We start from the raw sequence: 12,675 nt of genomic DNA, 5'->3' as shown, positions 1-12,675 counted from the left end.
TGGAACCCCGAGTCTTCATGGAGTCCTCCAGGGACACATTTTTCTGTCTCCCCTCAGGTCCCCTGGTCTTGTCCCCAACTCCCCAGGCCCGCTCCTGCCCCAGGGCTGGGCTTCCTCAATCACCCTTTATCCTGCCTTCTTTTCCTTCAATGTACTTTTCACTTCCCCAGGGCCTGTTTACCCAATCACCGAATTTAAAGTCTCTCTCCCCTGCAAGGTGGGGCCTTGGGGGTTCTGCTCAAGCTATAGGGCCTGGCAAGGAGAGGACACTCCAAGGAGGGGAATGTTTGTTGAGTGAATGCACGATGTTAGTAAGGAGACCGGGCTCTACACCAGCCAAGGAACACTCAGCGTGCCCTTGGAAAACTTTGATAAAATGTGACCTACACTTGCTGGGCCAGGGAAGGTGGCCACTGTGCCGCCGCGTGAACTTGGGCAAGCTGGCCTCAGTTTCCCCCTCGGCGACAGACCAGCGCTCTAGGGGCGGGCAGGGTGGGCCGGGCACTGGGCTCACCCCTCTGCGCAGGTGGCCCAGGCTAGGCGCCTACAAGTCCCAGCGGCTCCGGGGCCCGCCCCGCCCCGCCCCGCCCCTCCCGTCCCCTCCCCGCCCCGCCCCTCCCGTCCCTCCCCTCCCCTCCCCTCCCCTCCAGGGATGAGGCCGCGCCGGGAGGGGCGCCCTCGGGGAGTGCGGCTGCGCGGCCGGCGGCGGCGGGCGTTTGCCGAGCACGTGCTGACGCCGGGGGTGGGCAAAGGGTCCTGTTCTGGGGCTGCCGCTGAGAGCAGAGACCTTGGGATCAGAAGAGGGTTAACGCTCTGGACCTGGGCAGGCAGGTCGTCTGCCCCGGGACGACAGGCTCGTTAGGCGCACCTCGCGCTCGCGCCCGGAAGAGGGCAGGGCGGCATCAGTGTTTTAAAAAGCAGCTGCGCAGCTATAGTTCCTTCACTTGTTCATCCCCTAGCCCCTAGGTTTCTGGGTCACCCATCTCTCCGCCTTCCGGGTGACCCCACGTGTTACCACCTTCTGCCCGAGCATCAGCCATTCACCCGACACATACTTATTAATGATTCATCCGATGTCAGGTCAAGGTTCTAGTCTTCCCCCCCCCCCCGCAGTACTGCAAGTAGGAAATAAGAAGGTACTCCCCAGCCGACAAACGCCCCCATACCAGTTTACATTTTAGGAGGAATAGACACAAAATGAATATATACTTAGGTAAATTTTTCCGTCAGGTGCTGACAATAGCTAAGAGTCACAGGTGTGTGTTTAGAGTTAGGTAATTGGAAAGAGCCAGAGCTATTGGTACACCTGGAACAGCACAGGGAACGGAATGCAAAAGCTCAGAGGCTGGAGATCCAGCCACCATCACTGACGGAATATCCTTTGAGTGCTGGGCACTTTCATATGACTAATGCTCCCAGACCACTAATAATAATAAAGGTCAGTAGTTTTAACATGTTTGAACTTACATATATTAGGTGATTTAACCTTAAAAAAACCCTTTGTCACAGGTAGGAACTATTAGCCCAACTTTGAGAAGAAAGGAACTGAGGCATGGAGTGACCTCTCCAAGGATGCAAAGAGCTGGTAAATGACTGGCCAGTCCATGATCCCATTTTGTCCTCCCCACAGCCTTTAGAGAGGGCTTGTCTTTCTGCTTTGAGGGCTGGGCAGGCGAGACCTCAGAGAGTTTAAGTGAAGTGAGAACCACGTGGACATCTGTTGGGCTTACACTTTTCTGCTAAGAGAAACTATGGTATCTGGTACTAGCCTTCATTGTTATTTGCTCTCTGAATATGAGTGGGATGTTTGGTGCTGTGGCAGCTGTCTTATGACCATGAGGCAAAATGCGATTCACAGATACTAGTCCTGATACTACTAGGGTACACTGGCAAGTGTCTGGAGACATTTTTGGTTGTTGCAGCTTGAGAAAGGGATGGTACTGGCATCTAGAATGTGGAAGCCAGGGAAGCTGCTAAATATTCTATAGTGCACAGGCCAGCCCCCCCACCCCCGCAAAAGGAAGAACTATCCAGCCCAAAATGTCAGTAGTGCTGAAACTGAGAAAACTTGTGCTAAACCAACGCCAACAACCAGACTTCTCATTGTGTAAGAAAAACAGATCCAACATGTTTAAGCCACTGTAGCTGAGTTTTCCATGATGACAACCAGAAGCATTCCCAAATGAAGCAGGTGCATTCTGACGACTACTACTGAAGGGGCCAGCGTGGTCTGGACAAGGGCCATTGGTCCCTGCCTCCCTCAGTCCATGTGGTCTGGCAGGTTGAGAGGTCAGCCTAGAGGTTGATCTTGGTCCCATCAGGTTGGGCCTTTGGGACGGAGCTCCTCCCTCTAAAGTCCCGACCCCTTCATTACGAGGGACACAGCTGACATGGGCGGGGAGAGTGGGCTTGCTGCACGCACCTTGCACGTGAAGACACACAAGGAGAAGGCCCGTGACCCTGGAGGCAGAGGTTGGAGCCATGCCTCTCCAAGCCAAGGAGCACCCTGATGGCAGGTGACCCCAGAGGTAAGAGGGAAAGGCACACATGGAATCGCGTCTCCTCTCTTAGCACCTTTCGAGGGAGCACACCTGCTGATGGTCGAGTTTGGACTTTTGGCCTCCAGAGCCGCGAGAGAGCAAGTTTCTGTTGTCCTAAGCCGTCCAGTTCGTGGTCAGATGCTGTGGCAGCCCCGATGGACTAACGAGGTTGGAGGGGAGAGGAAGACAGGGCCTGCACGGGTCAATCTCGTGGTTTGCAACCACCTTCAGAGCCACTCGAGGGCCCTGCGACTCCTTGGGGTCAGTCTAGGACTTGGGGCCTGAGAAGCACCCCTGTCCTTCTCAGGGCTTTGGCTGCTCCGAAAAGCGGGGGTCTGAGTAAGGATCCTGTCGCTTCAAATGTCCCCGATTTATGTCCAGTCCCGTCCTTGCCTGCCCAGCCCCCACAGGGAACAGAACCCACGCCCACCCTCCCTGTCCCCCTCCTGGCCATCTCCTCAGTCTGAGCCCTTTCACCCCACAAGCAGCCAGGCTAGGACCCCGCCATCCCCACCCGCGTCTCAGAGGCAGCATCTGGCTGCAGCCCCAGGACCGACACAGAGCCTCTGCTCTCAGCCCATCCTGGAAGGGGGCCGACCTGGTGTTTGGATCAGCTGTCGCCAATCTGGATGCTCCCAGGGCCTGGGACTCAGGCTCCATCCAGGCCTCTTCTCCAGGATCCCTCAAGAGCTCATGTCCTGCCTGACCCTACCTCCCACATCTGCTTCTGTATGGACCGCCTTCCCCCTGGAGGCCAGTGCCAGGAGGAGGGCTGCTGGCAGCTTTGGTCACTGCCGGGTCCCGGGGCCTGGCCCATGGGAAGCGCTCGTAAAGATATGAAGGAACAAGTCTTCAACTGAATGCAATCCAGAAGACTGAGATTGGGGATGTGGAGGGATCCCCAAAGCCTCTTTATCTCTCACTTTTTATTTAATGGCCGGACTTGCTACATATGGGAGTTCCGGGCCAGGGACTGCATCCAAGCCACAGCTGGGACCTACTCAGCAGCTAGGGCAATGCCAGATCCTTAACCCACTGCACCAGACCAGGGATCGAACCTGCACCTCCGAAGCGACCTGAGCCGCTGCATTAGATTTTTAACTCGCTGTGCCACAGCAGGAACTCCCAAAGCCTGCTTATCTTAACAGAGATGTGAGCCCACAGCGTGCCTATGGAGTCAAGCTGGGGTACGTAGCCCCTTCTTCACTGCAGAGCTGGGCTGCAGCGGGGGGCGTGCAGACCCCTGCACCCACCTCCACCCAAGCCAGAGGCCCGGGGAGCCTTAAAACCGTGACATGGCAAAAACCAAAAGAGGACACGTGAAAGGCTTTCACCTGCTGTCTCAGCTTGGAGAGTGCCCCGCCCCCTGGGCCCTCCCAGTGACATCACCCTCCCTTCTTAGGCAGCGCTGGGGTGGCAGCGGTGGAGAGCAGAGGGCGAGGTGTGCTTGTGTTCTGATCAGGGGTCTAATCAGAGCTACAGCTGCCGGCCTGCACCACAGCCACAGCCACGCCAGATCCGAGGCGCATCTGGGACCCACACCACAGCTCACCATAATACCGGATCATTAACCCACTGAGCAAGGCCAGGGATCAAACCCATATCCCCATGTATGCTAGTCAGGTTCATTACTTCTGAGCCACGATGGGAACTCCCATCCCTCCCCACTTTTAAAGGCCGTTGTGACTCCCTGGGCACCAATAATCCAGCAGTCTCCCATCTCAAGGCCCAGGGCTGTGGACTCATCTGCAAAGGCCCCTCTACCGCGTCGGGAGGCAGGGGACTCGGTGGGTGCCTTGGGGATGGATGATGGGACACCAGAAGAGCGGCTGATGCTGGTGTGACAACGTGGATTAAATTCGCCAGTCTCACCTGGAAGAAAGGTGACACAGGCCTTAGTTTTGGGTGCTCTGCAGGCCAGCAGGGGTGCGGGGGAGCGTCCTGCCCATGAAGCCCCCTCTCCCAGGGTCGGGCTCCGCTACTTCCCCAGCGGAGAGAGGTCCATGAGAACCAAGGCTAGGGTCAGGGCCAGTCTGTCCCTGCAGGGGGGATGGGGCATGTCTGCCAGTGACAGGGGTCTTCCTGGTGAGCTCTGGCCGGAGACCCCCAGCAGGTGCAGCCTAGCAGGTGACTCAGACCACCTGCCCCAGAATCCTGGGAGCGTGTGTGTGAAGGTCCCTGTAGGTGACGCATGAACACATGAATGAGGTCTATTCCAGGGGCGACACCTGTCACACAGCCCAAAGCCACATGGCCCCCTGGGAACACTTAGCTCAGGCTGCCATGACAAAGCACCACAGACCCCACATTTCCTCACGGTTCTGGAGGTCAGAAGCCCAAGATCGGAGTTCCCGCTGTGGCCCAGCAGTAAGGAACCTGACTAGTGTCGATGAGAATGCAGGTTCGATCCCTGGCCTTGCTCAGTTGGTTAAGGATCTGGTGTTGCCATGAGCTGTGGTGTGGGTCCCAGATGCGCCTCGGATCTGGCGTGGCTGTGGCTGTGGTGTAGGCCGGCAGCTGTAGCTCTGATTAGTCCCCTAGCCTGGGAACCTCCATATGCCACGCGTGTGGTCCTAAAAAGATGAAAAGATTTAAAAAAAAAAAGAAGTCCAAGGTCAAGGTATGGGCAGGCTGAGCCCTCTCTCCTTGGCTCACGGATGGCCGTCTCCTTCCTGCGCCCTCACAGGGGCGTCCCTCCGAGGGTCTGTGTCCTGATCTCCTCTTGTAAGGACAGTCCTGTTGGATTAGGGCCCATTGTAATGACCCCTTTAAAGACCCTTTCTCCGTAACAGTCACTTCCTGAGGTCCTGGGGCTAGGGACTTCCCCACACAAATTTTGGGGACACCATTCAGTCTGACAAATACCTCCTTTGCATCTGCAGGTACCTCGACTTGGTCACTGGACTTGCGCTCAGCGCCTTCCGCGCTGGTCAAGGGCCCTCATGCAGGGTCCCGCTGATGCGGCCAAGGGGCGGGTCGTCTTACCCAAAGCCTGGCAGCTGAAGCACCTTGGGCAGGTCCCTGGCACCAGGAGAGGTGCCGTAATCTGAGGACAAGGGAAGGACCGTCTCCAAGGCTTCTCTCTGAGAAATCAGCCTCCACTGCGCTTCTGAGTTCAGAGCCAGCCCCAGAGCCAGAGGCCTCCTGAGAGTGGACACAATGGCAGATGTGGCACGCGAGGAGGCACCTGGGGGCTGGGAGGGCCAGGGTTCAACTGCACTGCACGCAGCGAGTCCTGGCCAGAGGCCCAGGGCAGGGCGAGTAACGGCCAGCCCCTCCCAGCCCCCTGGCAGCCGGGTGAAATCTGGCGAGTGACCGACACGCATGGACTCACCTGGAGCGGTGCCGACATGGTACCAAGGGGCTGTGGCCACATCTCAATTCAAGTCTCAAAAGCAGAGGCAGAGAGGGCTCCGCATTCTTTATTTGTTTACAGCTGCACCTGTGAAATATGAAAGTTCCCAGGCTAGGGGTGGAATCGGAGCGGTAGCTGCCAACCGGCACCACAGCCACAGCAATGCCAGATCCTCAACCCACTGAGTGAGGCCAGGAATCGAACCCGCATCCTCATGGACACTATGTTGGGCTCTTAACCCACTGAGCCACAACGGGAACTCCTGAGGGCTCCACTGCTGACGGGTGAGAGGAAGAGACACTGACGATGCGGGGTCACCCAGCACTGCCAGTGGCTGTGATGACCCAGTGGGCAGGGTGGATCGGGCCCCATGGTGCTGGCGACTGAGAGCGGCTTCTTGTGTCCCCTCCCTCTCCCCACGTCCCCACCCCTGGGGAAGCCACAGGAATAAGAATGCACACAAGCTACATTTTAGGGGCTGCCTCCCCACTTAAGCTGGGGGTGTAACAGGGTTTTCTTATTTGCTTTGGAAAGGGCCCCTCACCTTAAAGACTGTTTCTCAACATATCGATGCAGAAGTCACCATAGACTCACAACAGGTTACGCAATTATTGACTCTGCTTCTATATGCCTTGTGCTGACTTAGCACCTGTTGGGGTAAAAACTCTCAAAGCTGCGGCCGCATGGTGTTGCCGCCCTCTCCCGCCTCCTGCTGAAGAAGGTCCGTGAAATCCAGGTAATCTCACGGCAGGAATCCTGCGGAGCCCTGAAGCCCTCGCAGTCTCGGGGTGTCAGCCCAGCACCTCTCAAGGAAACAGGACCCTTGTATTGAAACTGCCTTTCCTAAACCCTGCAGGCCTGGAGATTTCCCATCAGCTGCTCTGGACCCAAGGTCTGGGGCTTCCTGGGCTTGTTCAAGGGCCTAAAGACTACAGGTGTCTGGGGGGCAGGGGGTGGGAACAATGGGGGATTGGCTTCAAAATATAAAAACCACCCCAAATTGATGTTTCATTAAGTGTCTAAAAATGTGATATTCTTGACCTGTTTAGTGTTCCAAGAATTTGTCAGAACACACGCGAGTTTGAGAAATTTCCTGGTATATATTCACGATGATGGTTAAGAAGTCATTACCACGTGTGAATGAGAGACTGCCAAACGATTTCAGAAGTAAAACATGAAAAAAACATTTTTAAAAAGTGTGCAGCAAAAGGATGTGTTTTTAAGGTGGGATGGGGCTGCACTGCAACATGTGCTGTGGGGAGAATGCCCAACGAGGCGGAGGGCCTGGGGCCACACGGTCCCGGGAAAATACACTGCGACGAGTAGATTTTCATTTCTGGTAGCCACATGCACAGAAAGTGTGATCAGGTGAAATGAATCTGCTCAACCAGAATATTATTTCAACAGGTAACTGTTATAAAAGCTTCATGAGAAATTTATATTTGTTTTTGAAATCTGCTGTGCCAAATTTTGCACTTGTGGCGCAATTCCGACGAGTCACACAGCAGCCTAGAGCACCCAAGGAAACTAAAACGCATCTCAAGGAGGTTCCTGTCGTGGCTGAGTGGCAACGAATCTGACTAGTATCCATGAGGACGTGGGTTCGATCCCTGGCCTTGCTGGATGGGTTAAGGATTGGGTGTTTGCATGAGCTGTTGTGTAGGTCGCAGACATGGCTCAGATCTGGCATTGCTGTGACTGTGGTGTAGGCCGGCAGCTGCAGCTCTGATTCGACCACTAGCCTGGGAATGTCCATATGCCGCGGGTGTGGCCCTAAAAAAAAAAAGGGAAAAAAAACCAAAACAGAACTCATCTTAAAACAGCCTGTTTGCCACCAATAGCCACTTGTGATGGAGATGTGTTTCCTAATCTTTCCTTCCCAAACCAGGGCTGGGTGCTAAAGGCTGAACGGGTGCTCAGGTCCCCTGCACCGCACACAACAAAGCTTCAGTGTCTCAGGAGGAACCCAATGGGGACATTAAATTTTAAGGAGAACAATCAGGAATCTGACCTCTGAAAAATTGTCACCTTCAGTATTTCCTAAAGAGGCCATCAATCTTCCAAAAAGTAGTAAAGAACGATCTCCTAGCAGTAGAAATAACCCTTCGACTCCACTTTTCAACTATTTTACAAGCTCAGTAACAGCAGCAAACAGAGAACCCACATGCCATGTCTTTTAATCCGCTGAAGTGGGTGAAATCGAATCCAGAACCTGGTCCCCAGACCCAGCACTGGAGTCACTGGCGCCATCTGCTGGCCACACACTGAAACACAGCCTCCCCCCAGGATCCTCTCAGGAAGGTTGTCCCAGCCGCCTCCATGGACAGGAAACGGCCCACAGACCCCATCCGCTCTGGAAGTTACAGGTGCAGCAGCTAACACTTCAGCATTTATTACACGCCAGCCACGGAAGCACTTCATGTGCACTAACTCACTGAATACTCACACTAACCTTTGGCGATGGCTACTCGTAACAGCTCCCGTTTTACAGGCGAGGCCACTGAGGCTCAGAGTTGAACTCACACGCTCAAGGTGGTGGAGTTGGTAAGTGACCAACCTGGGAAGTGAAGGCAGGCAATCCAGTTCCAAGCACTTGTTCTTTTTTTTTGTTTTTGTTTTTTTGCCTTTTCTAGGGCCGTTTCCCGCAGTATATGGAGGTTCCCAGGCCAGGGGTCCAATCGGAGCTGCAGCCACCAGCCGACGCCACAGCCACAGCAACACGGGATCCGAGCTGTGTCTGCGACCTACACCACAGCTCATGGCAACGCCGGATCCTTAACCCACTGAGCAAGGCCAGGGATAGAACCTGCGACCTCATGGTTCCTAGTTGGATTCATTAAACACTGTGCCACTATGGGAACTCCCTAAGCGCTTGTTCTTAACTACAGTGGTATACAGGTGTTTCAAATGTCGTACTGGAATCAAGATAATAATTACTCGTCTTGTTTTGGGGAGAATGGAAGACACGGTAGCTATGACTGGTCCCCATGACGTACTATTTGAGGTTATTGAACATCGAGAACTCACCCTAAACCATATAAAAAGTAACAGGGAGAGAGGAAAATCCCCATCCAGGATATTATTAAAATATATAGGAGCTCCTGTTGTGGCTTAGGGGGTTAAGAAGCCCACTAGTGGAAGTTCCCATCGTGGCTTAGTGGTAACCAGCTCAGACTAACATCCATGAGGACTCGGGTTCGATCCCTGCCTGGCCTTGCTCGGTGTGTCAAGGATCTGGCATTGCCGTGAGCTGTGGTATGGGTCTCAGACGTGTCTCAGATCCTGTGTTGCTGTAGCTGTGGTGCGGGCCAGCATCTGTAGCTCCGATTCAACCTCTAGCCAGGGAACTTCCATCTGCCGTGGGTGCATCCCTAAAAAGCAAAAAAAAAAAGAAAGAAAAAAAAGAACCCAACTAGTATCCATGAGGATGTGGATTCAAACCCTGGCCTCGCTCAGTGGGTCAGTGGGTTAAGGATCCAGTGTTGATGCAAGCTGTGGTGTAGGTCACAGAGGCAGCTCGCATCTGGTGTTGGTGTGGCTGTGGCGTAGGCCCCAGTGGCAGTTCTAACTCGACCCCTAGCCTGAGAACTTCCATATGCCACAGGTGCAGCCATAAAAACAAGAAAACCATACACGCGTGGACTCACGTATACACACGTAATGGCAGCAGACCATGCAAAACAATACTTTCCATTATTACTGTAACATCCTGGAGTGTGTCGTCATCTTTAAAAAACGCTATAACTGCAGTCACTGTACCACCTACGAACGGGTCACGATTTCATTTGGAAAGTGCTGGTTTAGATGTTTCTGTGTGTGTTCAAGGACACGTGTTTGGTTCATTTCTTACGGAGCCCTCCCTTCAAAGGACAGCCATATTTTGAATAAAAAGTATCCTTCCACTCAATTCACAGAATGAGGTCACCTTCATGGAATTTTCCAGGGATGTTATGTTTGCACCTTGGAGATGATGTTCAGGTGGTACAATTTAACTTCATTATATTATTTTGTGTCATTTTTTCCCCCACTTTTTCTTTCTTCCTTTTTTTTTTTTTTTTTTTTTTTTTGGTCTTTTCGCCTTTTCTAGGGCCGCTCCCACAGGCATATGGAGGTTCCCAGGCTAGGGGTCGAATCGGAGCTGTAGCCGCCGGCCTGCACCACAGCCACAGCAACGCCAGATCCCAGCCGCGTCTGCGACCCACACCACAGCTCATGGCAACGCTGGATCCTTAACCCACTGAGCAAGGCCAGGGATCTATCTAACCTGCAACCTCATGGTTCCTAGTCGGATTCGTTAACCACTGAGCCACGACGGGCACTCCCCTCTTTTTCAAAGTTTTACTGAAATGTAGTTGATTTCGTTGTGATAATTTCTGCTGTACAACGAAGTGCTTCGGGTATACCTACGCACACATTTGCGTTCAGACTCTTTGCCCGTAGAGTGCTTTGTGCTCTCCAGCAGGTCCCCGTTGGCCAGTCATTCCATACACCGAAGTGTCCATGTGCCAATCATTTTCATTGTATTATCTTTTATGGTCCCTCCCTACTTTGGGGAAATGGTTTGTTTTCCATATACCAAAACCTTTTCTCTAAATTTATGGCAGCAACAATTTTACTCTTGAAAGGCAACTATGGGAGTTCCTGTTGTGGCGCAGTGGAGTCCAACTAGCATCCATGAGGATGTGGGTTCGATCCCTGGCCTTGCTCAGTGGGTCAGGGAATCTGGCGTTCTCTCCCATGAGCCGTGGTGTAGGTAGCAGGCGTGGCTCGGATTCTGTATTGGCTCGGATCCTGTAATACTGTGGCTGTGGTGTAGGCCAGCAGCCAATTTGACCCCTAGCCTGGGTGCAGCCCTAAAAAGCCAAAAAAAAAAAAAAAAAAAAAAAAAAAGAAAAGAAAGGCAACTATGTTTTCAACAGGTAGGTCGAGTTAAAGAAAAATAAGAGTGGAAGCCGTGGCTGGCCGTGCCTGGGAAGCGGTCCTGTCACCCGCCCTTTGGCGCAGCTTCTCTCCCGGTGACTCGCCATTTCCCTCCAAGGACAGCAATCCTTTCGCTGTTGGCACACGGTGTTCCAGCCACCGCCTCCCCAGCTCCTCCCGTGAAGGGCCCGTGGCAGATGAAGCCACCCCAAAGCAGCTTCAGGGGCTTGCAGGGCCGGGCCCCTCGATGGAAAAGGGCCTCTCACGGCAGGCCGACACCCAAATGCCCACCATCGCCTGGGCTTGCAGACTGTGCACGCGCTCCAGGCACCACGGCTCCATGCACTTCCAGAGTCCACCCCTCAGAACACAGCGTCAGACCAAACACGAGGCGAACGGAGAAATGGGCCTCGCTGTAAACACCTCCCAAACCTAAGGGCACCTAACTTCAGCAGCATCTTAATACATGGTCCTTGCCCCAGATTGTATCTGCAATTAACCAAGAAAGTAACGCTACAAATAGGGATGAGAAAAGGCCTAAGGAGTTCCCACTGTGGCTTAGCAGGTTAAGAACCCAACTAGTATCCATGAGGATGCAGGCTGGATCCCTGGCCCTGCTCAGTGGGTTAAGGATCTGGTGTTGCTGTGAGCTGTGTGTAGGTCACAGGTACGGCTGGGATCTGGTGTTGCTGTGCTGGTGGTGTAGGCTGGCAGCGGCAGCTCCAATTTGACCCCTAGCCTGGGAACTTCCATATGCTGTGGCCCTAAAAAGAAAAAAGGAAGAAAAAGCTGGGGGATCGGGTGGCGCGGGGGGGGGGGGGGGGAGGGCTGATAAAACCAAGTGGAAAAATTGAATGGAAGCAAAGTGGTAACTGTAGAATCTAGGTGGTAGGTACACAGTCACTATAAAACTCCTTCAATGCCTCTGTATGTTTGAAAGTTCTCATAATAAAATATTGGGGAAAAAATAAGCAAACAATAAAACTTGTTCTCTCCATGAGGTTTGTATGATCCACCTTCAGTGAAAGCAGGAACTCTAATGGGGTGTACATTTTTAACGGCAGAATGACGTCACACACATTAAACAGTCGATAATACACTTGTCTCTTTCCAAACTAGAAGATGCCATCAAATTTATGACGACCTATCGAGCACCTGCTGTATGCGATTTTCAGAACTGTGCCTGCCGCAGCGATGAGGAGGTCTAAGGGGCAGACTTCCTCAAAGACTCCACACACCTTTGAGGAAACACGAAGACAGATATCTTAGCAAGTTTAATGATTTCAACACGTATTTTATAGGCTCATCAGCCAACGTACAACACGCTTTTATGTTCTGGCTTCTAGGCCGAGAAATGAGTCTGCCAGGATCCACATTCTGGGAGCAGCAAGGAGCTGGCTTGCTCCTGGTTCCTTGGCAGCCCCAAATCCAACCTCAGCCTTAAGCAAATGTCTTAAATGTGCCCATGAGAAAAAACTCTCCCCTCGGTGATGGGACAAAGCCAGTCTTGGAGAAGGAGACGCTCTGACTGGCTCATGACTTAAGATTCACTCCTTTGTGGTCATGTTCAAGCAGAGCCGGTCACGCCTTGGAAAAAAGAATGGACCTGCAGCTACACTCCAAGTGGTACAGCTCTTCCTCCCTCCTGAGATGACGGGCTTGGCTCTGTCCTCACAGCAGCCCCTCCTGCCTGCTTTATCTGCTCGCACACACAGGCCACGGGCTGCAGGGCTGATTCAGAAAGGGAAGGAAAAGAACTGTATGACAGTTAACTTGAAAACGAAGACTTTTTCTAGTACACCTGTCCTTTTCGCTCTCAAACTCCCCCACCCCCAAAACAAAAAAAAAAGCAAAACTTTT

The sequence above is a fragment of the Sus scrofa genome, chromosome 17 (assembly GCF_000003025.6).
Source record: "Sus scrofa isolate TJ Tabasco breed Duroc chromosome 17, Sscrofa11.1, whole genome shotgun sequence".
In the NCBI taxonomy this organism is placed as follows: Eukaryota; Metazoa; Chordata; class Mammalia; order Artiodactyla; family Suidae; genus Sus; species Sus scrofa.
The sequence above is the reverse complement of the archived record's forward strand: the minus strand, read 5'-3'. Positions refer to the sequence as shown.